Below are 6,000 nucleotides of genomic sequence, written 5' to 3' on the forward strand. Positions count from 1 at the left end.
AAATGAATCCAAAAATTCCACAAAAATTCATGATCAGTCTCAACATGCATAAGAAGCATCATACAAAAAATCACATCTTTTGGAAATTATTTGGCATGGCAAAGAAATTCATCAAATTGGACAAGCAAAGGTGTGACACACATTGTCACACCTACATTAACATGAGCATATCTCAGTAATGGAACATGATAAAATTGCAAACTCAACACCATAAATTCCAGCAAGATGTCTAGTTTAAGCATACCAAATTTCACAATCATTGGATTAAAATTCATCATTTCACAAAGCATATGGCAAGCAAGGTACAAATTGGACATGCATACACAAACCCTAGGTCAAATTAAATTCCATCCATGCACAATTTCTGGAAAAATAGTCATAAAAAACTAGAAACAATAAGGATCATGTTTCAAAAAATCCCACATTATTTGGATGAGTATTTATTTAATTATGAATTTTTAAAGTGGATGAAAAATTAAAAAACATGAAAGAAGCATAGCATGAATATTATGAAGAGAAGGAAATAAAATGGAATGGCCTTTTGGACAAAAGCTGCGGCCAGGATTCGAACAGAGGAAGAATTTGAAAGTAGCGCTCCAACATGTGAAACGCGCCGTTTCATTTAAGCGCATGTGGCAATGCTGAGCGCTATCATCCAATCATATTGCCACGCCAATGACACTTGGACCAGTACATGTCCACTAACACATAACCACATGCAAAACACGCTGGGAAAGATCTAAAGAGTTTCTGGAAAGGAAAACCTAGCTTCTTCATGCGCATTCATCATGTTCATATCACTCAAGAACACATGTGTACAAAAATTCAAAACAGACATATCATCGTGTTCCTCTCACATCATACATCAATAATCCAAGCTTAATTTAACCTAATTCCACATGTATCAAAAGATTCGAAGCCAAGAACATTCACATGTCAAACTTAGATCTAGCATATCTTGCTCAATTCTTCATGAAAATTAATGAAACAAAGCTCAGCATAATCACCAATGCACGATCTACAATTATCACATATCAATTTCATGAATTATGGAACTCGAATTCTAACCTTCAAGAAGATGCAGAAGTGAAATCAATGGATTTAGGTCTTGAAAAGCAGAAACAGATCTTCCTCAATACTTATATGGATGACTGGATGAAAGTTTGAATGTTAATCGTGCTTGATCTTGCTGAATCTCCAACTGCCATGGATGAGTGTGAGCTTCGAAATGCTTCAAATCTTCATGAAATCCTCTGAATCTTGCTTCCAAAATACTCAATTATGCTTATGGATGATGATTTGATCAAGAAAAAGGCAAGGTGTTTGGAGAATTTTTATGAAAAAAGTGAGAGCACAATGTGTGAAAATTTTCAGATCTGGAAATTGTGATGTGTTAATGCATTTTTCTGTTAGGATTACCCTTATATATGATCTGCTAATGATGCTCTTAATCCCAATTAAGCCAATGCAATTGGAATTAGTGAAAACAAAGGTGTAATGCAAATTTGCAAATGCACCTCATGTATGCAATGGCAATGCAACAGTACCCGAATTCTGGTTTGGAATCCCTTCAAATGTTGTTTTGAGCCAAGTGCAAATGGTGGGAAGTGAAAACAATGCTTAATTTTCAAACTTGGAATTTCCCTCCAAAATTCAAATGAAAATGCAAATATTTTTGTGATGGAAAGGCATGGCCTATGATGCATGAATTGGATAGTGCATGTCAAGACATGAATGTTGTAAAAAGAACCACTTCATTTGGACATTTGGTTTAAAAGTTATGCATGTTTGAAGTTCAAATTCATTTGGCCATGATTGATCCATATCTTTTCAACCACACATGAGAAATTCATGTTCTTGGACTTTTTAGAAAGGGGAGAGAAATATATTCAACTTTCATGTTGGACAAAAATTCATTTGAAGCTTGCTTGATGATGTAATCTTGAGGAGAAGACCTTTCCATTTTTGGCAATTTCAAATTACACAGGTCACTTACTATTTTTGGAAACTTTTCATCTGACCTCAAATCCTTCAATGTTGATGTTTGAAATGTCAAATGAGACTTGTATGGACATGAATGAGGCCTCTCTAACCATCTCCCCCCTTCAAATCCATGATTGAATTGACAGTTGACTTTGGGTGACTTTCTTGGGTTTCAGATGAATTGCATCTTGACTGATGATCTCTGAACATCCAACCTTTGGCCAAACCACTTCAAAATGATCCCTAGGTCATATGAACTCACTGAACCAACCCTAGGGCTTTGCTTCCATGGAAAATGCACTTGCTTGCTTGCACAACTAGATCTCCTGACCAGTTGACTGATGACTTGCACTAGGCAATGGATAATGCAATGCTATGCAGTGGACAATGCAATGCTAATGACCTAAAAATGAAAATGTATAAAGGGGAGGTGAAAATTTTAGGTGCTACAGATGCCCCTATTCAATCAACTGGGAACCCGAACGGATGAGAGCAATGGCTGTCAAACTTTCAGGGTAAATAGGGATTGAATACCGAAGAACCGTAGAAATTTGCACACTGCGGGGAATGATACAAGATACTTGCACTCCGTAGGGGGATGATACAAGGAAAGCCAAGTAACCAGACAAGACGTTTACCGATGACTCCTGGGGATTTTGATTTTTATCAAAAGAAAGGTACAACCAAACGTCAACGGACGAGAGGGAAAAACTCATCGTTTATCGACACCAACGGAGAGGTGACCAGACATTAACGAATGACTGGGGAAAGACTCGACCAGACGTCAACGGACGAACGGGAGAAGCTCGACGTTTATCGACACCAACGGAGAGGTGACCAGACATCAATGGATGAATGGGAAGGACTCGACCAGACGTCAACGGACGAAAGGGAGAAGCTCGACGTTTATCGACACCAACGGAGAGGTGAACACTTCACTAGGGAAGGAAAGCAAATAATTGCAACCGGAAACCAAATAGGACGTTTAGCGACGACTCTACTGGGGATTTCTGGTTTGGGAATTACCAGACATTGACCGATGACTGGGATGAAACTCGATGTTTACCGACATCGAAAGATGATGTTTACCGACACCAAGCAAAAACGACCAGACATTATCGAATGACTGGGAAAATAGGATATACAACTAGACGTCAACGGACGACTAGGCAAAAACTCAACGTTTATCGACACCAACGGAGAGGTGAATCTACTGGGGAAAAAGTTATCACAACCAAACGCCAATGGACGATCGGGAAAAACTCATCGTTTATCGACACCAACGGAGAGGTGGACTCTGAGGGGAAAGAATATCACTATACGTCAACGGACGAATAAGAAAAAACTCATCGTTTACCGACACCAACGGAGAGGTGACTACTGCTTGGGAAAGATTCAACTAGACGTCCACAGACGAATAGAAGAAACTCATCGTTTATCGACACCAACGGAGAGGTGACTCTTACTGGGGAGAGAAAATATAACTCAACCAAACGTCAATGAACGATTGGGAAACACTCACGTTTACCGACACCAACGGAGAGGTGAATCTACTGCTTGGGGAATCAACAGACATTAGCAAATGATCTGTGGGGAACATGCAACTATACGTCAACGGACGAATAGGAAAAACTCAACGTTTATCGACACCAACGGGGAGGTGACCTCTGGGGAGGGTTAAGGGTACTACGAACATCGAAAGATGATGTTTACCGACATCAAAAGAAGACCAGACATTTACCGATGACTGGGGTTGGACTCGATGTTTACCGACACCGAAAGATGGTGTTTACCGACACCAAAGAAGACCAGACATTAACGAATGACTGGGTAAGACTCGATGTTTACCGACACCGAAAGAATGGTGTTTACCGACACCAAAGAAATAACACACGCGGGTGTTGACATGACACTTACCAGTATCACACGACGACATCTACATATGCCAGGGCAAGGCTAAACACTTGCTGGGGATCTCACTGGGGAGAAACAAGCTTTCTTTTCACCAACGGATGAGGAAATAGACCTCTCTGGGGGTATCAATCCTGAATGCTATCAGGAGCAACTGTAGCAAACGTGTTGGACAGATGTTGAACCAAGATCCGCCTCTGCCAGGGACGTGGTCCTGATTGGTTCTAACACATGAATGCATATGTTTGAATTTTTCTATGGCGTAATGCTCCATATGGAATGGAAATGCTACGCGATTTGAGTATGCAATGGTTACTACATGCCAAATGCAAATGATAAACCCCTGCTGGGGAGCAAAACTGATCAGATACTTCGACTCTGTGGGGAGACTCTGACTGAGGAATACTCTGCGGGAAGAGCACCGACTTCTCACTCATGCTGGAGAAATAAAATTGTTGCTGGGGAAAGGATCCCAATCCACTCAGGGATTCCGCTTGGGGAACAAACAATGCGACTTCGCTGAGGACACGCTGGGGATAGACATCCACAACCCTGCTAGGGATAAGCGCTCACGACCACGCTGGGGATAACAGTACATCAGACCAGACTGCTGGGGATAGGCAATTCTTAGATCTGATGGGGATAGAAGGCACTATCCACAGGCGTCTCTGCAGGGGAGAATAACTCTGAAAGCTCTCATACTTGCTTGGGAAAATATCTGCTGGTGATCGTCCTCACAGATGACAACCTGCAAAACAGCACAACATACATGCCCCAGGGGTTTGCATGGACAAGATACGCTCAAGTGTCCTCAACATTCAAAATGATTTTCAAATGTTTTATCTTTCTGCACGTTATTGTTTAGCCTTCATGTTTTTATATGCAATGTTTATCAAAAATTCGGACGTTTTTTGCAAACAAAACAGTAAAAATAAAAACAAGAGAGCTATTTATCTGAATAACGACTTTCATTGATTGAAAATGGGCCTGAAAAGGCGAATACATCGGGAAGCAATTCCTAGAAAGAGGTAATTGCGCACAAAAGGAAAAAATCTATCCTAATGGCAATGTGAACACGGCATCCACTATTTCCCAACTCTGTTATAACTCACAGATCATTAGTTTTCCTCCCAACTTCCTTGCTTTCTGAGACGAATGACTGGACCGATCACATCTTTAGAGATGGCAGACGACGAAGCGCGATGAAGTACAAATAACTCAAACTGTAGTCTTCGCTTTAATCCCTCTTTTGCCTGGATCGCCCTTTCGGGTTTTCAATCCACCAGGATACCCATTTTTGCCTAAGCCGCCCTTGCGGGTTTTCGACTTACCGGGTGTACAAATTCTTTTCATTTTATCCCTAATTTTTGGCCGAACCTTTTCTTTCTGTTTTTTTGGTTCGCCGGGATGCCCTTTTTTGCCTGGACTCTTTTATTCTTTTTGTCCAGCGGGTCAATTTATGCGAAGTATTTTTTGACTACATCTGAGTTAACAGGGGACGGAAAATCTTCACCATCCATAGTTGTAAGCATCAAGGCTCCACCGGAGAAGACCTTCTTCACAACATATGGACCTTCATAATTAGGAGTCCACTTGCCCCTGTTATCTGTACCGGGAGGAAGGATCCTCTTCAAAACTAGATCACCAGTTTGATAACTTCGAGGACGCACTTTCTGATCAAATGCTCTCTTCATCCTTCTCTGATACAACTGCCTATGGCACACAGCTGCTAACCGTCTCTCTTCAATAAGGCTCAACTCATTAAACCTTGTTCGAATCCATTCGGCTTCGTCAAGCTTGACATCTAACAAGACTCTCAGAGAAGGAATCTCCACTTCAACAGGTAGGACTGCTTCCATACCATACACAAGGGAGTACGGGGTTGCCCCGGTCGACGTACGTATTGAGGTACGGTACCCATGCAAAGCGAAAGGCAGCATCTCATGCCAATCTTTGTACGTCACGACCATCTTCTGCACAATCTTCTTGATATTCTTGTTTGCCGCCTCTACAACACTGTTCATCTTTGGTCTGTAAGGAGAAGAATTGTGATGTTCGATCTTGAAATATTTACAAAGCTCTTTCATCATCTTGTTATTGAGATTC

The sequence above is a fragment of the Lathyrus oleraceus genome, chromosome 3, assembly GCF_024323335.1.
Source record: "Lathyrus oleraceus cultivar Zhongwan6 chromosome 3, CAAS_Psat_ZW6_1.0, whole genome shotgun sequence".
Classification (NCBI taxonomy): domain Eukaryota; kingdom Viridiplantae; phylum Streptophyta; class Magnoliopsida; order Fabales; family Fabaceae; genus Lathyrus; species Lathyrus oleraceus.